General features: G+C 47.4%; 1 pseudogene; it reads right to left on the bottom strand.

Moving 5' to 3' along the window:
• The window catches only part of LOC109901376 (intraflagellar transport protein 172 homolog), a 144,401-nt pseudogene that overhangs the window by 44,827 nt on the left and 77,249 nt on the right, over positions 1-22,325 (bottom strand).

Raw genomic sequence — 22,325 nt, 5'->3', positions numbered from 1 at the left:
GTGCCAAGTTTAAATGGGTTTAAACAGATAGAACCTTATAGTGCCAAGTTTAAATGGCTTTATACAGATAGAACCTTATAGTGCCAAGTTCAAATGGCTTTATACAGATAGAACCTTATAGTGACAAGTTTAAATGGGTTTATACAGATAGAACCTTATAGTGCCAAGTTCAAATGGCTTTATACAGATAGAACCTTATAGTGCCAAATTCAAATGGCTTTATACAGATAGAACCTTATAGTGCCAAGTTCAAATGACTTTATACAGATAGAGCCTTATAGTGCCAAGTTTAAATGGGTTTATACAGATAGAACCTTATAGTGCCAAGTTTAAATGGCTTTATACAGATAGAACCTTATAGTGCCAAGTTTAAATGGGTTTATACAGATAGGGCCCTTTTAGTGCCAAGTTTAAATGGCTTTATACAGATAGATCCTTATAGTGACAAGTTTAAATGGGTTTATACAGATAGAACCTTATAGTGACAAGTTTAAATGGGTTTATACAGATAGAACCTTTTAGTGCCAAGTTCAAATGGCTTTATACAGATAGAACCTTATAGTGCAAAGTTCAAATGGCTTTATACAGATAGAACCTTATAGTGCCAAGTTTAAATGGCTTTATACAGATAGAACCTTATAGTGCCAAGTTTAAATGGGTTTATACAGATAGAACCTTATAGTGACAAGTTTAAATGGGTTTATACAGATAGAACCTTATAGTGCCAAGTTTAAATGGGTTTATACAGATAGAACCTTACAGTGTCAAGTTCAAAAGGCAGGCTGAAGCAAGAAGTCAAGGGTAACTGGCACCTTTTAAGGCTGTCCACAGGGGGATTTGTGATTTGAAATGCTCGACCGGTAACAAGAGCATGTAAGACTGCTTTAAAACATGCTTATTTGTACACAGGCCTGGGAGATAAAGAGGCTGATTTCTCTGCTGTCTGTCCTGATGGATTACACAGTTTGACTCCCCGAATGGAGAAAAGAGGAGCTGAACTAATGCATTCTATTAAAGAGATCCTAATCACCCCCTGCAATTAATCTCTGCACCCCTTCCTCCTACCCATCCCACCCCTCTATTCTCTCTATCTTCTTTTTGTTTTTCACTTATTTTTCTGAACCTAACTGAGTATCGAGGGGGGGGGGGACTAATTACACTATACTGTCCGGGTGTCATCCTCCCCTCTTTCCCCCTATCCCCTGCTCCCTCTCTCCTCTCCCCCCTCCCTCCCTTACTCCTCCCTCTTCTCATACGGATCACTTACCAAACATAGACATCTGAAGTCCCTCGGGGAATGGTGGAACAGCCCTGTTGCCGTTGACGTCGTGCTTGGCTGTAGGACACACAGAGAACAATGGAGAAGGTCTCTGTCAGTCAAACACAGACATACACACACACACACGCACGCACGAGCGCACGCCAAACACACACGTGTGCACACACTACCACCAAACAAACGCTTACACACTGACACACTCACCACTGATACAATAATGACCGGCCATTGTAAGATAGTCTGGTCTATCTCTGGTGTGGAAGGACTGAGGAGGGATTGCTTTTCTTGCATATGCAGTAGCTAGCCCCTTCCATTCGAGGAGCACCATCACTAGAAACGGATGTGTTGTGGGGCATGACAGCAGTTGGTTCTATTCCAGTAAACTAATTACCCAACACAAAGAGGTACTTTGCCATCACAAAATAAAGGCAGTGAAAATTCACCTGGGGGGGTTTGCAGCTTACGCACTCACTGACCCATTTAAACACTCCCATTCATCCCTGCATGATTTCATAGCAACTGGAATCATTGAAATCAACTGACAAAGCCAGAGGTGGAAGAAGTCCAATTGGGGCTACAGAGCCACCTGGCTGAGCTAATGTATGTATGTGCATGTGTATCTGTATGTGTGTGTGTGTGTGTGTGTGTGTGTGTGTGTGTGTGTGTGTGTGTGTGTGTGTGTGTGTGTGTGTGTGTGTGTGTGTGTGTGCTGCAGATGGCCTGCTGTTGTGGAGGGCAGTGTGTGTGGATTAGGATAAATGGGGGGGGGTGAGCCCAACATCTGGAGCCAGCCATGCCCTCGCTGCGCTGTCCTCATGCATGAGCGCGTCGCCATGGCAGCCAGGCGTGCCGATACAGTCAGCTGGAGACCGAGCACCAGACAATCTACTGCAGCACCGTAGTCACACACCCACCACGGCCTCCGTCAGTCAGTCTGTCTCTCTGTCTCCCTGTCAGTCAGTCTCTGTCAGTCTGTCTCTCTGTCAGTCAGTCTCTCTGCCTCTCTGTCAGTCATTATCTCTGTATCTCTGTCAGTCCGTCTCTCTGTTCATCTCTCTGTCTCTGTCAGTCCGTCAGTCCTTCTCTCTGTCAGTCCATCAGTCCGTCTCTCTGTCAGTCCTTCTCTCTGTCAGTCCGTCTCTGTCAGTCCATCTCTCTGTCAGTCCGTCTCTCTGTCAGGCCGTCTCTCTGTCAGGCCGTCTCTCTGTCAGGCCGTCTCTCTGTCAGTCCGTCTCTCTGTCAGTCTGTCAGTCAGTCTCTCTGTCAGTACGTCTCTCTGTCAGTACGTCTCTCTGTCAGTCTGTCAGTCAGTCGCTCTGTCAGTCCGTCTCTGTCAGTCTGTCAGTCAGTCTCTCTGTCAGTCCTTCTCTCTGTCAGTCCGTCTCTCTGTCAGTCAGTCAGTCCGTCTCTGTCAGTACGTCTCTCTGTCAGTACGTCTCTCTGTCAGTACGTCTCTGTCAGTCAGTCCAAATCTCCATCTCTCTGTCCGTCTCTCCATCCATCTCTCCATTCGTCTCTCTGTCAGTCTGTCTCTGTCTCTCTCTCTGTCAGTCCGTCTCTCCGTCTCTCTATCTGTCTCTCTGTCAGTCCGCCTCTCTGTCCATCTCTGTGTCAGTCCGTCTCTCTGTCAGTTTGTATCTCTGTCAATCTGTCTCTCTGTCAGTACGTCTCTCTGTCAGTACGTCTCTCTGTCAGTACGTCTCTCTGTCAGTACGTCTCTCTGTCAGTACGTCTCTCTGTCAGTACGTCTCTCTGTCAGTCAATCCAAATCTCCATCTCTCTGTCCGTCTCTCCATCCATCTCTCCATTCGTCTCGCTCTGTCAGTCTGTCTCCGTCTCTCTATCTGTCTCTCTGTCAGTCCGTCTCTGTCTCTCTCTCTGTCAGTCCGCCTCTCTGTCCATCTCTGTGTCAGTCCGTCTCTCTGTCAGTTTGTATCTCTGTCAATCTGTCTCTCTGTCAGTACGTCTCTCTGTCAGTACGTCTCTCTGTCAGTACGTCTCTCTGTCAGTTTGTATCTCTGTCAATCTGTCTCTCTGTCAGTCCATACGTCAATCCTTAATTTATCTGTCAGTCAGTCATAGTTTTGCTTACACTAATTTGCTTCCTTCAGTTCTACAGAGAAGTGATTAGCAGCTAGGTATAAGAGGTAGACGTTGCTAGACCAGGATAGGCCCTCTCTACTTCAGAGGACAAAGATGGTGTCCTGCATATGTGCACCTATCCTCTACACTATGGGGGTCCATGATAATATCATCAGCATGACAGGTCTAACTCCCACTGCAGGGCAGGGACAGATTCATCAAACAGATAGTTTCCTTCTCTTCTGATGTGAAACATGTTGTGATGTGGGATGCAGAGCTCAGCTGTGAGGTTAAAGAAACCCTGCCTTTACTTAAAACACACACAATCTCTCTGACTATAGAGATGTTTTAGGTGACTTCATTTTCAGAACCGTTCGCCTTTTTATTCATACAGAAAGTTGGCAAGGTTAGTTGGATGAAAAATATGTTCAACCCTGTGTTTGTTTAAAGACTCTGTCATGTTGACCTGAGTGACAGAAGACACACTGAGAGGCTCTGTCTCCTAGCCAGCCTCAATAAACCCCCTCCATTTTGGAATTGGAAGATTGCTGCTAAAGTGCTGTGAACAGGCAGGCTAGCATGGAGCCTAGCTGGGCCCAACTAATTTAATCTGTGAGAGTGGAGTGAGAAGAATGCATTAGAACAAACATCATCAAATCACTTTTACATCCACACTGCTCACCAGCCCAGAATGTTTCCCAGAGTTCACCACATAGGGACTCAAGCCAATGCTACATGTAACATAGTAGTGACGTTGTCCCAGTTTTCCTACAGTTTCATTCCCATGACTGCCAAAACCTCTGCCAGTGAACCATAGATTTGAAATCATTGCATTGCACAGTCCTGGGCTAAAGCTGGCCAAGATACATATATTTTTTCATTTCTTTTTTACTTTTACCCCAAATTTCATGGTATCCAATTGGTAGTTACAGTCTTGTCTCATCCCTGCAACTCCCGTACGGTCTCGAGAGAGGCGAAGGTCGAGAGCCATGCGTCCTCGAAAACACGACCCAACCACGCCGCACTGCTTCTTGACACAATGCCCGCTTAACCCGGAAGCGAGCCGCACCAGTGTGTCGGAGGAAACACTGTACACCTGACGACCGTGTCACCGGAGAGAAGAATGGTGCTACGGGGGTATTATCCTAATCTGCAATGCACCATGGCTTTCTGCTGTGGCCATACCATAGGGCCTATACCCTCCCATATACAGTAGCTTGCGAAAGTATTCATCCCCCCTGGGATTTTTTCCTATTTTGTTGCCTCACGACCTGGAATTAAAATTGATTTTTGGGGGGTTTCAATCATTTGATTTACACAACATGCCTACCACTTTGAAGATAAAAAATATTTTTATAGTGAAACAAAGAAATAAGCCAAAAAAAAACTGAAAACTTGAACGTGCATAACTATTCACCCCCCCCCCCCCCCAAAAGGCAATACTTTGTAGAGCCACCTTTTGCAGCAACTACAGCTGCAAGTCTCTTGGGGTATGGCTCTATAAGCTTGGTACATCTAGCCACTGGGATTTTTGCCCATTCTTCAAGGCAAAACTGCTCCAGCTCCTTCAAGTTGGATGGGTTCTGCTGGTGTATAGCAATATTTAAGTCATACAACAGATTCTCAATTGGATTGAGGTCTGGGCTTTGACTAGGCCGATCCAAGACATGTAAATGTTTCCCCTTAAACCACTTGAGTGTTGCTTTAGCAGTATTCTTAGGGTCATTGTCCTGCTGGAAGGTGAACCTCCGTCCCAGTCTCAAATCCCTGGAAGACTGAAACAGGTTTCCCTCAAGAATGTCCCTGTATTTAGCGCCATGCATCATTACTTCAATTCTGACCAGTTTCCGAGTCCCTGTCAATGAAAAACATTCCCACAGCATGAGGCTGCCACCACCATGCTTCACTGTGGGGATGGTGTTCTTGGGGTGATGGGAGGTGTTGGGTTTGCGCCAGACATAGCGTGTTCCATGATGGCCAAAAAGCACAATTTTAGTCTCATCTGACCAGAGTACCTCCTTCCATATGTTTGGGGAGTCTCCCACATGCCTTTTGGTGAACACCAAACGTGGTTGCTTATCTTTGCAGCTCCTTCAAGGTTATCTTTGGTCTCTTTGTTGCCTCTCTGGTTAATGTCCTCCTTGCCTGGTCCGTGAGTTTTGGTGGGCGGCCCTCTCTTAGCAGGTTTGTTGTGGTGCCATATTCTTTCATTTTTTTTATAATGAATTTAATGGTGCTCTGTGGGATGTTCAAAGTTACAGATCTTTACTTCTCCACAACGTTCTCCCCTGACCTGTTTGGAGAGCTAATTGGTCTTCATGGTGCTGCTTGCTTGGTGGTGCCGCTTGCTTGGTGGTGTTGCAGACTCTGGGGCCTTTCAGAACAGGTGTATATATACTGAGATCATGTGACAGATCATGTGACACTTAAATAAAGTCCACCTGTGTGCAATCTAACTAATTATGTGACTTCTGAAGGTAATTGGTTGCACCAGATCTTATTTAGGGGCTTTATAGCAAAGGAGGTGAATACATATGCATATGCCCCTATACCCCATCCACAATAGCCCAGCCCCAATACCCCAGCCTCTTCACCCCATAGAGGCTGGGGTATATCGCACAGCCGCAGCCCCACCCCCAGTCTGAACCCCAGCCCTAAACCCACCCTCCGCCCTAGACCCACCCCCAGCCCCCCCCAGCCCTAAACTCACCCTCAGCCCTAGACCCACCCCCAGCCCCCCCAGCCGTAAACCCACCCTTAGCCCTAGACCCACCCCCAGCCCTAAACCCACCCCCAGCCCTAAACCCACCCTCAGCCCTAGACCCACCCCCAGCCCCCCCAGCCGTAAACCCACCCTTAGCCCTAGACCCACCCCCAGCCCTAAACCCACCCCTAGCCCCACCCCCAGCCCTAAACCCACCCTCAGCCCTAGACCCACCCCAGCCCCAAACCCACCCTCAGCCCTAGACCCACCCCCATCCCTAAATCCACCCCCAGCCCCCCCTCCAGCCCTAAACCCACCCTCAGCCCTAGACCCACCCCCAGCCCTAAACCCACCCTCAGCCCTAGACCCACGCCCAGCCCTAGCCCCCCAGCCCTAAACCCACCCTCAGCCCTAGACCCACCCCCAGCCCTAAACCCTTCCCCAGCCCTAGCCCCCACTCCAGCCCTAAACCCACCCTCAGCCCTAGACCCACCCCCAGCCCTAGCCCCCCCAGCCCTAAACCCACCCTCAGCCCTAGACCCACCCCCAGCCCTAGCCCCCCCAGCCCTAAACCCACCCTCAGCCCTAGACCAAACCCCAGCCCTAAACCCACCCTCAGCCCTAGACCCACCCCCAGCCCTAAACCCACCCTCAGCCCTAGACCCACCCCCAGCCCTAAACCCAACCTCAGCCCTAGACCCACCCCCAGCCCTAGACCCACCCTCAGCCCTAGACCCACCCCCAGCCCTAAACCCTTCCCCAGCCCTAGCCCCCACTCCAGCCCTAAACCCACCCTCAGCCCTAGACCCACCCCCAGCCCCCCCAGCCCTAAACCCACCCTCAGCCCTAGACCCACCCCCAGCCCCCCCAGCCCTAAACCCACCCTCAGCCCTAGACCCACCCCCAGCCCTATACCCAACCTCAGCCCTAGACCCACCCTCAGCCCTAGACCCACCCTCAGCCCTAGACCCACCCTCAGCCCTAGACCCACCCCCAGCCCTAAACCCACCCTCAGACCCAGCACCCACCCCCAGCCCTAGCCCCCCCAGCCCTAAACCCACACCCAGCCCCCCACACCCACCCCCACCCCCAGCCCTAAACCCACCCCCAGCCCCCCACCCCCACCCCTAAACCCACACCCAGCCTCCCACCCCCAGCCCCTCCAGTCTCATTATCTTAAGTGTGGTGGCAGTAATCACAGCCATTGGGGAACAACCGAACAGAAGCGTGTTCATTAATGGCTGGACGCCTCCCGCTGTAAGATAAACAATCTAAATGTAAATGTCAGCAGGGAAAAACAATGAGTCCAGACAGAATATTAATGACTCGCAACATCACTCTGCTCTGCTCAGTGTGTGTGTGAGGGAAGGGGGGTAGCGACACGAGATACAGAGGAGACACCAGGAGATACCACCAAACTCCCTCCCTAGCCCCACTGACCCCCAAACCCCCCTCTGTCCTCTTTTCCCCCCACCATGCACCAAACTGCTCCCTGTCACCCTGCCCCCCAGGACACATGTCCCCCCTCCCTCCCTGTTAAACATGATGCCACTGTGAAGGGCAGTCACCCTCAAAAGCACACTTCATCATTCACTACTCATACATGGACACACACACACACTGAAATCTGTATAAGACTGAAGAGATAGGTTTAGAAAAATACAACTAATACTACGCTATTTATTTGACTGGAAAATTGGAAAGAAATACATCTACAGTGGCATGAAAAAGTATGTGAACCCTTCTGGAGTGGCGCAGTAAGAGTCCTGACCTCAACCTGATTGAGATGCTGTGGCATGACCTCGAGAGCGGTTCACATCAGACATCCCGAGAGTATTGCAGAACTGAAACAGTTTTGTAAAAAGGAATGGTCCAAAATTCCTCCTGACTGTTGTGCACGTCTGATCCGCAACTACAGAAAACATTTGGTTTCCAAAGGAGGTTCAACGTCTTATTAAATCCAAGGGTTCACATACTTTTCCCACCCTGCACTGTGAATGTTTACACGGTGTGTTCAGACACATTAAAATGTAGAATTGTCTGTGTGTTATTCGTTTAAGCAGACTGTGTTTGTCTATTGTTGTGACCTAGATGAAGATCAGATCAAAATTGATGACCAATTTATGCAGAAAACCAGGTAATTCCAAAGGGTTCACATACATTTTCTTGCCACCGTATATTGTCTGTCCCTTTCTTTTACAGATTCAGAAAAGCTGACCCAGAAATGAAGGGAAGAAGTGAATATAAGACGGACCAGCTGACTGTGTGTATTGCTTCCATCCTCTCAGAAGTGCTCTGACTAATACATTTTGACTTGTATGCGTCCTTCAGCCGAGCGTGATAAACTGAAGCCAGTCTTTAGCACTCTAAATGGAAGGGACACAATGAGAGGAAAGACAAATTGCGTTCTCTAAAATAAAAGAGAAAATAAGCACCACGGACAAAATGTTTGAGCACTTTCAGTAATATTCCCGTTTATATTTTCCTTTCCTTTTTAAAAATGTTTTTTTTAAATACAGTAATGATTCTATGACACGGCTTTGATAGCACATTCTTTAATTTCTCCCTATCTATCTCTGCAAGAATTACAATGAAATTGTTTGTTGATGAATTGAATTGACATTTTCTGTATGGGCACGCGTTAGCCTCCATCACACATACTACACTTGCTGTTGTGTGAAAGAATTGTTTAACCCAGCATTAACATTTACATCACCAGTGAGTTATTTAGCAAAACACATCAGAAGCACACATTATCACACGCGCACACGCACACCCACACACGCACACACACCGAAGAACCAGGAGGAGAGAATGAGGCTTGAGGCTTTTTGAACTAACCCCATGAGAATAACATCATACAACATCATGTTTTCATTATCACAAGTATAATGTCTCTCTCTTCAACAAAGGCTTGATTGTAGCTACGTCGACAGAAGAAGAAGAAGAAGAGGAAGAGTATTTATGCTGCTCTGTAATGATGTTTTATTTGCCAGGGAAGAGCAGTCAACGCCATTAGAAAGCCCTTCCTAGGTATACTCACATGAATAATCAAACAGCACGAAGCCCTACTTCAGCGTGTGTGTGTGGCTATGTAAACTCAGCGGCAGTGAGAGAGGATCTTCAGTATGACTCTATGATGGAACAGACAGGGGAAGCTGAATTTGGCTTTTTCCAACCCTCCCCTCTCCTATACACTGCCTAGTAAGTGGTTCCTCTCCTCCCTCCCATCTCTCCAAGAGGGTAAGATATGACTAACTAGCCTGCCTGGAGCTTCTTTCCCAGCTCCCCCAAAAACTGTCTGAATAATGAGGGTAATCATGGAGCAGACCTTATCCAAGGTGGCATTTGCACTCTCCCTCTGCCCGCTATCCTCTCTGCCCGCCAGCCTTTCTGCCCGCCAGCCTCTCTGCCTGCCTGCCTGCGCCCACTGTCCCCACCACACACTCACTCCACGAGTTAGTGCTGCTCTACTTCCAGCCACTCAGACCGGGCCAGACCCCCTGTATCCGGGCAGAGCTGCTCATTTGGCAGCCTATTAGCCTTGAAAATTAGCTGCAAAAATATGTGCGCAGACATGTGTGAGTTATCTCCATATGTTTATGGGGGAGCGAGGGTTGATCTGGACTGCTATTGTTAATGCACACAGATGATTCATCGTTTAGAGAGAGTCACAGTGTCAGGTCCTCTGAGATCCATCCATATTATTCAGATTCAGTTTAGTGGAGAAGGGAGAGAGAGGCACTGTCATGTGTGTGTGTGTGTGTGTGTGTCCTCTACTGAGGAGCGATGGCCTACAGTAGACGGATGTATCGTATCTTCTGTCCCATCCTGACCAGGGGAGTAAAAGACCTTGGGTTGAAGGGCTGGTTAGATATTCTCTCTGTCTAGCTGTTGGAGTCTGGGAGGTGAACTCATCCATAACATCATCCCTTCACAGTCCCCTCTCATCCCTCTCTACCTCTCTGGTCTAAATGTGGCCAGTGAGAACAATCCCCCCCAGGGCTCTTTGACTGGAGTCCAGAGATTCTACTTTAGTGAGACTCATGGGAGCTGATCTCCAGAAATACGTAACAGTCACAGTGAAGTGAGCACTAAATTAAATCTCTGTTTTATGGATTGGGTCCAAATGACCGTCGAAAGGAGAGTAGGCTATTGTCCTACAGGAGGTCGACCCTCTCCCTGGTCGTTTAACTTGAGGAACGCTGTGCCCCCGTCACGTCCCATCCTCAGACCGCTTCCAAGCCCCAGTTTGATTGGTGGCCCTGCTCCTCATTTTAATGTATCTGCCCTCTTCTCTGCTGGAGCTACTGTTGTTGTATAGGCCAGCAACAGAACGTGCTAGCTTTCCCGCCACTACTACTGTCTTTGTATAGGCCAGCAGCAGAACGTGCTAGCTTTCCCGCCACTACTATTGTCATTGTATAGGCCAGCAGCAGAACGTGCTAGCTTTCCCGCCACTACTACTGTCGTTGTACAGGCCAGCAGCAGAACGTAGAACGGGCCCTCCTTCACTGCAGCCAACGTGAGTAAAACATTTAAACGTGTTAACCCTCGCAAGGCTGCAGGCCCAGACGGCATCCTCAGACGGCATGCGCAGACCAGCTGGCTGGTGTGTTTACGGACATATTCAATCAATCCTTATACCAGTCTGCTGTTCCAACATGCTTCAAGAGGGCCACCATTGTTCCTGTTCCCAAGAAAGCTAAGGTAACTGAGATAAATGACTACCACCCATTATCACTATCATCACAAAGTGCTTTGAGAGACTAGTCAAGGACCATATAACCTCCACCCTACCTGACACCCTAGACCCACTCCAATTTGCTTACCGCCCCAATAGGTCCACAGACGACACAATCGCAATCACACTGCCCTAACCCATCTGGACAAGAGGAATACCTATGTAAGAATGCTGAAATGCTGAAATGGTCCACCCACACAGACAGCGTGGTGAAGAAGGCGCAGCAGCGCCTCTTCAACCTCAGGAAGCTGAAGAAATTCACCAAAAACACTCACTCACTTTTACAGATGCACAATCGAGAGCATCCTGTCGGGCTGTATCACTGCCTGGTTCGGCAATTGCTCCGCTCATAACCGTAAGGTTCTCCAGAGGGTAGTGAGGTCTGCACAATACATCACTGAGGGCAAACTACCTGCCCTCCAGGACACCTATACCACCCGATGTAACACGAAGGCCAAAAAATTAATCAAGGACAACCACCACCCGAGCCACTGCCTGTTCACCCTGCTATCATCCAGAAGGCGAGGTCAGTACAGGTGCATCAAAACGGGGACCGAGAGACTGAAAAACAGATTCTATCTCAAGGTCATCAGACTGTTAAACAGCCATCACTAACATTGAGTGGCTGCAGCCAACATACTGACTCAACTCCAGCCACTTTAATAATGGAAAAATGTATGTAATAAATGTATCACTAGCCACCTTAAACAATGCCACTTTATATAATGTTTATATACCCCTACATTACTCATCTCATATGTATATACTGTACTCTATACCATCCACCACTCATATATTTTTATGTACATATTCTTATTCATTCATTTACACTTGTGTGTATAAGGCAGTTGTTGTGAAATTGTTAGGTTACTTGTTAGATATTACTGCACGGTCGGAACTAGAAGCACAAGCATTTGTGACAAATACAATTTGATTTATATGATTTATAGGCCAGCAGCAGAATATGCTAGTTTTCCCGCCTCTACTACCAGTACGCCAATAACTCTGGTCTGTGGGGTTTAATCTCTCCTTCCATGGGATCTTCCAGGCTCCATGACACTCATTTACAAACCAAATAAGCTGTATCTATTTCAATCAACCAGCCATTGAGCTGGCTGAATAAATGTCGTTTCCATGTCATTTCAACAAAAAATATATACATTTTTGTGATGACGTTGAATCAAAGTGGAAAACTGATTTGATTTTTAAAAGTGATCAACGTAAGGGAATTTAATATTTTTTTCACCCAACTTTCACCTAAATCCAATGACATGGTGAAATGTGTTGTTGATTTCACGTTGAATTCACGTTAGTTGACAACTCAACCAAATGTAAATAAAAACTAGACATTGAAATTACGTATGTGCTTAGTGGGTTACTTCATTCTGAGATCGCAGCTGTACTTGTATGTATTGTCCCCAACGGCCACAGACTGGTAGGAGAAAAGATAGCCTACGTCACAACGCTCAAACTTTTGGCTGAGTATAGCTCATCACATCCTTCTGCAAAGTACGTCACTTATTCAGTACATCAGAAGATGAGACAAAGGACCAAAAGTGGCCCTGGTATCTGAAGCTCTGATAACTGATTAGTTTCCCTCAGAGTCAGTTGATTCTCTGTAATTCTTCTCCACACACAGAGAACTGATTCTGTTTATAATGTGCTCTGTCAGCCTCTTGCCTCACTGTGCTGGCTATTAAGAGGAACCCAACCCAGGCCCAAACTCTGGCACACAGGCTTAACTCAGCAGGGCCAAAAGAGAGTCATCATTGATTACTCTGCAGTGGCTTTGATGGAGGAAGACCATGTGGTCCAACAGCCCAGAAGACTTTGAGCACGAGCCAAGAGACTCCAGTCCTCTACAGTCTACAACCACCATACAGAACCAGGCGTTTGGTCAATAGCCATTCCCTTTGAAAAGTGCTTTGATGGGTATGATGATCTGAGGATGAACTTGTGCCAGTTTAACTCTGCAGCTTAAGAAAAGGCAGGACAGAAATCATTCCGTCAAGTCGGAGGGAGAAACGATGCCATGAGAGGGCATGGCAGAGTCTTAAGCAGAGCAACTTCAAAGATGACTCAGTGGAAGTGAGAAGCAGGGGATCAGAACAGGAAGAAAGGCCTGCAACACACAGCTTTGTCTCTCGATCATTCAAAGGCGCTCTCTGGCAGAGGGGCTCTGTGTGTGTGTGTGTGTGTGTGTGTGTGTGTGTGTGTGTGTGTGTGTGTGTGTGTGTGTGTGTGTGTGTGTGTGTGTGTGTGTGTGTGTGTGTGTGTGTGTGTGTGTGTGTGTGTGTGTGTGTGTGTGTGAGAGAGAGTGTCTGGATGGGGGTGCAGCACATTGGAGTGTGTGTGAAGCGATATGCTATCTCTGGTTCACATCCCCACCAAGTTCCCCCACAGATCCCCACCATGTTACAGTACAGATTATTAGGGCAGCCCTGGGAGTGGTGCTCCTGCAGCCAGCAGACATGCTCTGGGACCTGGGCAGTGGTTCTCTGGCTCGGTCCCTCTCCCCCAGGCTCTGCCTTCACCGGCCTGGTCTGACATTGATAAATGAGACAGTGCGGCTCATGCCTGGCTCTCTCTGATTGGAGCATCCCCCTCCCCCGCTCTAATAACAGCCCTGGTGGGAGAAAGAACACACTGCCTCATCTGAGCAGCAATTAAGGCAACAACATCAATCCCCCCTTTCTCCATCTCCCTCCCCTTCTGTCTGCCTCTTTCTCTTCTGTCCCTCCCTCTCTCTCTCTCGATCCAATCCCTCTCTCCTGTGATCTCTATCCAGCTGCAGGCCCTCTCCCATAGATCACAATGATCGCCGTCATCACACTATCTGTTTCATTGGTGGCATTATCGCCAACATTGTTATTGTTATCCATAATAGCAATGATCTGATCTGGTGGTGGGGAGAGAAAAATAGAGAGAGAAAGAAAGAGAGCGTGGTGAACCACATGAAAAAAAGAATCAGGATGCGGTCTGATAGAGAGAGTGAGAAACATTGACCGTGGGGAAATAGTGCCAAGCAAGACTAATAGGCCTTGATACGCTGAGGAGCTGAGGAGAGGCCTGACGATGACTGGCAGGCAGGCAGGACTGTGGTGACTGTTGTTCCTGTAGTTCATCACACACTGCCCTGTTGCCTTCGGTCACTGGCCTGTTTCTGCCAGGTGAGGAACAGTGAGACTTACAGAGTTCTGATAATCAGACACCATGTTGACGTCATCAGCCCCTCCCCAAACATCGGGGGGGGATATATTTGAGAGAGAGAGAGAGAGAGAGAGAGAGAGAGAGAGAGAGAGAGAGGAGAGAGAGGAGAAGAGAGAGAAGACAGAGAAGAGAGGAGAGAGAGAGAGAAGAGAGAGAGGAGAAGAGAGAGAAGAGAGAGAGAGGAGAAGAGAGAGAGGAGAGAAAAGAGAGGAGAGAGAGAGAAGAGAGAGAGAGAAGAGAAGAGAGAGGAGAAGAGAGAGAGGAGAGAGAGAGAGAGAGAGAGATGATGGATGCATCCCTTTGATTGCACCTGGATGAGTGAGAGGCAGGTGAGGCTCTTGATCTGTCCCTCTGTGTGTATAAGAGTGGGCAGTGTGTGTGAACTAGAGAGCAGTATTTTCTACCCCTCCCCATACATAACTACAAACTACAGTCAGACCAAACATTAGCATGTAAAGGCATACTCGTGCTTTTCTCATTAAAACATAAAAGTGAGGGGTGGTTAGGAGATATGTGAATCATAAAGACACATACAGCCTAGATGTTTTGCACCAAATGATTATGACTCAATTAGTGTGTCGAGATTCCTTGAAACTCCAATACTTTCCAACATGTGATGACACAGGCCTTTGAACAGTCACCCACACTGCAGAACACAGTCAGAGCACCAAACTTCAGACACATGTTTATTGTAAGGCTGCCTTCAAGCCAGGGAATGGAAGCATATAGGCTGTGTCTGCCATAGTGATTAGAAATAGTCAAAAAGTGTATCCTTGGCAAAAAGCAACACAAGGCTCCAGAATTAACCCAACAGAGAAGGGAAGAGAAAGAGGGTCTGCTCTGCGGCTTAGGTCGTGTCTAGCATGACACCCAGAGAAGATCCACACAGCAGATGTCACTGTCTACTGGCTCGTCTCTAAGAACTTCATTCCTTGTACAGGATTAAGAGGGCCATTTTTGAAAAGACAGCCCCCCCATCCAAACAAATCTCTGTGCGGAGGACTGGGAGGGCAGCCTAGCAGGCATTCTGAGGTGGCAAGCTGAGGAGGGGAGATGAGGAGAGGAGAGGAGATGAGTAAGAGAGATGAGGAGGGGAGATGAGTAAGAGAGATGAGGAGTGGAGATGAGTAAGGTAGATGAGGAGTGGAGATGGGTAAGGGAGATGAGGAGGGGAGATGAGGAGTGGAGATGAGGAGGGGAGATGAAGAGGGGAGATGAGTAAGTGAGATGAGTAGGGGAGATGAGTAAGTGAGATGAGTAGGGGAGATGAGTAGGGGAGATGAGGAGTGGAGATGAGTAAGGGAGATGAGGAGGGGAGATGAGGAGGGGAGATGAAGAGGGGAGATGAGTAAGGGAGATGAGGAGGGGAGATGAGGAGGGGAGATGAATAAGGGAGATGAGTAAGGGAGATGAGTAAGGGAGATGAGTAGGGGAGATGAGGAGGGAAGATGAGTAAGGGAGATGAGGAGGGAAGATGAGTAAGGGAGATGAGGAGTGGAGATGAGTAACGTAGATGAGGAGTGGAGATGAGAAAGGGAGATGAGGAGTGGAGATGGGTAAGGGAGATGAGGAGTGGAGATGAGTAAGGGAGATGAGGAGGAGAGATGAGTAAGGGAGATGAGGAATGGAGATGAGTAAGGTATATGAGGAGTGGAGCTGAGTAAGGGAGATGAGGAGTGGAGATGGGTTAGGTAGATGAGGAGTGGAGATGGGTAAGGTAGATGAGTAGGGGAGATGAGGAGGGGAGATGAGTAAGGGAGATTAGTAGGGGAGATGAGTAACGGAGATGAGGAGTGGAGATGGGTTAGGTAGATGAGGAGTGGAGATGAGTAAGGGAGATGAGGAGGGGAGATGAGTAAGGTAGATGAGGAGTGGAGATGAGTAAGGGAGATGAGGTGTGGAGATGAGTAAGGGAGATGAGGAGGAGAGATGAGTAAGGGAGATTAGTAGGAGAGATGAGTAAGGGAGATGAGGAGTGGAGATGAGTAAGGTAGATGAGGAGTGGAGATGAGTAAGGTAGATGAGGAGTGGAGATGGGTAAGGTAGATGAGGAGTGGAGATGGGTAAGGTAGATGAGGAGTGGAGATGAGTAGGGGAGATGAGGAGTGGAGATGAGTAAGGGAGATGAGGAGTGGAGATGGGTTAGGTAGATGAGGAGTGGAGATGGGTAAGGTAGATGAGGAGTGGAGATGGGTTAGGTAGATGAGGAGTGGAGATGAGTAAGGGAGATGAGGAGGGGAGATGAGTAAGGTAGATGAGGAGTGGAGATGAGTAAGGTATATGAGGAGTGGAGCTGAGTAAGGGAGATGAGGAGTGGAGATTGGTTAGGTAGATGAGGAGTGGAGATGGGTAAGGTAGATGAGTAGGGGAGATGAGGAGGGGAGATGAGTAAGGGAGATTAGTAGGGGAGATGAGTAACGGAGATGAGGAGTGGAGATGGGTTAGGTAGATGAGGAGTGGAGATGGGTTAGGTAGATGAGGAGTGGAGATGAGTAAGGGAGATGAGGAGGGGAGATGAGTAAGGTAGATGAGGAGTGGAGATGAGTAAGGGAGATGAGGTGTGGAGATGAGTAAGGGAGATGAGGAGGAGAGATGAGTAAGGGAGATTAGTAGGAGAGATGAGTAAGGGAGATGAGGAGTGGAGATGAGTAAGGTAGATGAGGAGTGGAGATGAGTAAGGGAGATGAGGAGTGGAGATGGGTAAGGTAGATGAGGAGTGGAGATGGGTAAGGTAGATGAGGAGTGGAGATGGGTAAGGTAGATGAGGAGTGGAGATGAGTAAGGGAGATGAGGAGTGGAGATGAGTAAGGGAGATGAGGAGTGGAGATGAGTAAGGGAGATGAGTAGGGGAGATGAGTAAGGGAGATGAGGAGTGGAGATGAGTAAGGGAGATGAGGAGTGGAGATGGGTAAGGTAGATGAGGAGTGGAGATGAGTAAGGGAGATGAGGAGGGGAGATGAGTAAGGGAAATGAGGAGTGGAGATGAGTAAGGTAGATGAGGAGTGGAGATGAGTAAGGGAGATGAGTAAGGTAGATGAGGAGTGGAGATGAGTAAGCGAGATGAGGAGTGGAGATGAGGAGGGGAGATGAGTAAGGGAGATGAGTAAGGGAGATGAGTAGGGGAGATGAATAAGGGAGATGAGGAGGGGAGATGAGGAGGGGAGATGAGGAGGGGAGATGAGGGGAATTAGCTCTGGCTGCAGCCATCAGGGCGAGTTGGTTCATATGCACCAGCAATGGTGTCTGTCTGGGACTTTAGGAGAATGAATGACTATTAGTACCAGACAATCAATTACACACACACACACACAGACATATGTAGACAAATACTAAACATACACTATACTGTACATACACTATATAACACAGGTGCTTTCGCTCACGCATGCACACACACACATGTAGACAAATACTAAACCTACACTAAACTGTACATACACTACATAACACAGGGGCTTACACACACACACACACACACACACACACACACACACACACACATGTAGACAAATACTAAACCTACACTAAACTGTACATACACTACATAACACAGGTGCTTACACACACACACACACACACACACACACACACACACACACACACACACACACACACACACACACACACACACACACACACACACACACACACACACACAGTGCCATTATCATTAAAGAGCCACAGGAACCATCATTGGCCCTATAACAGTGTGGCTCCATGCACATCTTCCACTGTGACTAACTGTTGATAATGGTGGTGGCAGACTCTGCATGGGGAACATTACTCCATTTTCATATTCACACTCAAATCAATTAAGAAAAACAACATGCTCACTAAATTAAAATTCCCCTTATCATCCCCCTTGAACTTGAAACATTCACTCACACTCTAATTCTGCCTATTCTGCCACATCGCTATAACAGACCTTTCAGGTTATGTCGATATAGGACTTGTTTTACTGTGGATATAGATACTTTTGTACCTGTTTCCTCCAGCATCTTCACAAGGTCCTTTGCTGTTGTTCTGGGATTGATTAGTACTTTTCGCACCAAAGTACATTAATCTCTAGGAGACATAACGCGTCTCCTTCCTGAGCGGTATAAAGGCTGCATGGTCCTATGGTGTTAACACTTAGGTATTATTGTTTGTACAGATGAGCGTCTTGGTTGATTTCTTTGGATTTTCCTTTGATGTCAAGCAAAGAGGCAAAGAGTTTGAAGGTAGGCCTTGAAATACATCCACAGGTACACCTCCAATTGAATCAAATGATGTCAATTAGCCTATCAGAAGCTTCTTAAGCCATGACATCATTTTCTAGAATTTTCACAGTCAACTTGGTATATGTAAACTTCTGACCCACTGGAATTGTGATACAGTGAATTATAAGTGGAATAACCTGTCTGTAAACAATTTATGGAAAAATTACTTATGTCATGCACAATAGATGTCCTACCAACTTGCCAAAACTATAGTTTGTTAAAAATAAATTTGTGGAGTGGTTGAAAAATGAGTTTTAATGACTCCAACCTAAGTGTATGTAAACTTCCGACTTCAACTGTAGGTAATGAGACGGTTAGAGATGCTGATCCAGAGTCCTGGTGCCCCACTGCTACTGTGGCCAGACCCTGGCCCTGCTTCCGGCCCCCCTTTCCCCCACATCTCCCGAGGGGCCCAGTCCACCCCAATACAGACCAAGAGAGTCTCCCTCCCTGTGAATCCAATTTAAAAAGCCAGCAGGAGTCTAATCAGCATTCCTCTAATGACTGAGAGTCAGTTCAAATGGCTGCTGTGCTGCCTTGCTCGCCTCTCCGTCCTCTCTCTCAATTCCTTATATTCTCCCAACTGGGTACCTCTGATCACCTTGACCTGCCCGCCAGCTGGCCAGGCACCGGCTCACCTTAGTGGGGTTCTAGGAAGTCATCTAAAGAAGTAAGTACCTAGGTTACCAAAGTATCCTGCTTTGAAAGTGTTCATGCACTAACTCACCTACCCAGAGGAAATAACAGGAAGATTGCTAATTGTCTCAACAAGCCCAATATACTAAATGAAGATGGCTTAGCCTATTCCAATTCTGAGGATCACACAATTATTTAATTTTGCTGATAAAACCACTATTAACTAGAACTAAGGATTGAATAATGCCCCCTTGGGTCTACATTTCAGAGAATAAGTGGGGCAAAAAAGTATTTAGTCAGCCACCAATTGTGCAAGTTCTCCCACTTGAAAAGATGAGAGAGGCCTGTAATTTTCACCATAGGTACACTTCAACTATGACAGACAAAATGAGGAAAAAAAATCCAGAAAATCACATTGTAGGATTTTTTGTCACGAATATTACCGAAGGTGGCTCCCCTTCTTGTTCGGGTGGCGCTCGGCGCTCATCGTCGCCGGTCTACTAGCTGCCACCGATCCTTTGTTCTGTGTTCGTTTGGTTTTGTCTAATTGGTTTCACCTGTTCATTGTTTGGTTGTTAGTGTGGGGTTATTTAAGTTAGTTTAGCCCTCTTCTGTTTGTGCGGGCTTGTTCTTCTGTTTTTGTGAGAGGTGTTAGTGTTTGTTGGGTTTTCTCGCTGTCCTGGTATTTTACCTAAGGGTACTATTTTGTTTTTATAGTTACGCCTGTTTGGGTATACTATTTTGTTCCTTTGATTTTGGACATTAAAGCGTGTTTTTTCCCACATCCTTTGCTCTCTGCGCCTGACTCCACACCCATTCACTCATTGAGCGTTACATTTTTAATGAATGTTAAATGTTATGGTGGAAAACAAGTATTTGGACCTACAAACAAGCAAGATTTCTGGCTCTCACAGACCTGTAACTTCTTCTTTAAGAGGCTCCTCTGTCCTCCACTCATTACCTGTATTAATGGCACCTGTTTGAACTTGTTATCAGTATAAAAGACACCTGTCCACAACCTCAGTCACACTCCAAACTCCACTTTGGCCAAGACCAAAGAGCTGTCAAAGGACACCAGAAACAAAATTGTAGACCTGCACCAGGCTGGGAAGACTGAATCTGCAATAGGTAAGCAGCTTGGTTTGAAGAAATCAACTGTGGGAAGCAATCATTAGGAAATGGAAGACATACAAGACCACTGATAATCTCCCTCGATCTGGGGCTCCACGCAAGATCTCACCCCGGGGGGTCAAAATGATCACAAGACCGGTGAGCAAAAATCCCAGAACCACATGGGGGGACCTAGTGAATGACCTGCAGAGAGCTGGGACCAAAGTAACAAAGCCTACCATCAGTAACACACTACGCCTCCAGGGACTCAAATCCTGCAGTGCCAGACGTGTCCCCCTGCTTAAGTCAGTACATGTCCAGGCCCGTCTGAAGTTTGCTAGAGAGCATTTGGATGATCCAGAAGAAGATTGCGAGAATGTCCTATGGTCAGATGAAACCAAAATATAACTTTTTGGTAAAAACTCAACTCGTCATGTTTGGAGGACAAAGAATGCTGAGTTGCATCCAAAGAACACCATACCTACTGTGAAGCATGGGGGTGGAAACATCATGCTTTGGGGCTGTTTTTCTGCAAAGGGACCAGGACGAATGATCCGTGTAAAGGAAAGAATGAATGGGGCCATGTATTGTGAGATTTTGAGTGAAAACCTCCTTCCATCAGCAAGGGCATTGAAGATGAAACGTGGCTGGGTCTTTCAGCATGACAATGATCCCAAACACACCGCCCGGGCAACGAAGGAGTGGCTTCGTAAGAAGCATTTCAAGGTCCTGGAGTGGCCTAGCCAGTCTCCAGATCTCAACCCCATAGAAAATCTTTGGAGGGAGTTGAAATTCCGTGTTGCCCAGCAACAGCCCCAAAACATCACTGCTCTAGAGGAGATCTGCATGGAGGAATGGGCCAAAATACCAGCAACAGTGTGTGAAAACCTTGTGAAGACTTACAGAAAATGTTTGACCTCTGTCATTGCCAAGAAAGGGTATATAACAAAGTATTGAGAAAAACTTTTGTTATTGACCAAATACTTATTTTCCACCATAATTTGCAAATAAATTCATAAAAAATCCTACAATGTGATTTTCTGGATTTTTTTTCTCATTTTGTCTGTCATAGTTGAAGTGTACCTATGATGAAAATTAGAGGCCTCTCTCATCTTTTTAAGTGGGAGAACTTGCACAATTGGTGGCTGACTAAATACTTTTTTGCCCCACTGTACATGCCTCGTGATTTTTTCCTGTATGCAATAGTTCTTCAGCAATTATGTTTCAATATGATCTGAATATCATTTTATAGAGTCTACATTGTATAGATGTAAGCCTACAATGTGTGCAATAAGCAAAGTCAAAGTAAGTGCACACTTTGAAGTTCCGGAAGAAACGATGCCCACGGAGTAGTCTAAGCATTGCATAAATGATTTGGTAATCCTTCAAACGGTGCGAGTTATGGCTGTCATAGTGTCCATCCTAGCAGCGTTTCAATGAATTGATTAGCATCTCCTCTCCTCCCTGCAGATGGGCTGACCGTTGGCCGCTCCCTCCCTCTCTTTGTGTGTGTGAGTGACACCTCGTTTATCAGCGGCCCGCCGCAGCGGTCACCTGCCCTTGTTCTGAACGTCAACAGTAAGGGAGGGGAAACGGGAGGGGGAAGTGTGACTGACAGTTTTCATGAGCGACACGTGCAGGTCGCCATTATGCAGGCGTGACTCAGAGAACCAGAGAGAGTCAGAGGTTAAACATGTCACTGCCGTCCGTCCATCTGCCCCCCCCCCCCCTACCATCCTTTCCTCTTCCCTAAGGCCATGCCCTACCAGGTCTCTGAGGGCCCCTAGCCCCGATCGATGCGTTTGGGAGACCCATTAAAGAGACCCAGTTGGGCAGGGAGTGAAAGAGGAGGGGAGACCCAGGAAGCACATGCACTATAGACCAACAAAAGATGGTTGCGGTGTGTGGGGGGTGGTGGGGTGGGTGCTGGGGGTGGTGGGGTGGGAAGGAGAGGAGGACAGTGGACAAAGCCCCCACAGCCCCAGGAGCAGAGAGGCAGAGCTCGTCAATGGGCCCCGGCTCAGGAAGGATGGTTCCTCTGAAAGGAGCCAGAGACTTGGGGGAAATTAGCTGTCCTCAGAGCCACATTATCTGCTGCAGTCTCACTGGAACAACAAGGGAGAGAGCCATTCAATTTGCACGCCACACTGCTGGGCCTTTTGTTCCCGGCCAAAGGGAGATGCTGGGTGAATAGGTGACCTAGTGCATTTGTCTCTACACTGCTTTGTGGAGAGACAGCTTAACCTCATCAGAAAGGGACAGGCATAAACAATATTCAACGGGCTGCAAATGTGTCTGTGG

Source organism: Oncorhynchus kisutch, linkage group LG12 (genome assembly GCF_002021735.2).
Source record: "Oncorhynchus kisutch isolate 150728-3 linkage group LG12, Okis_V2, whole genome shotgun sequence".
NCBI classification, from domain to species: Eukaryota; Metazoa; Chordata; class Actinopteri; order Salmoniformes; family Salmonidae; genus Oncorhynchus; species Oncorhynchus kisutch.
This window is presented reverse-complemented; position numbering and strand designations above follow the sequence as displayed.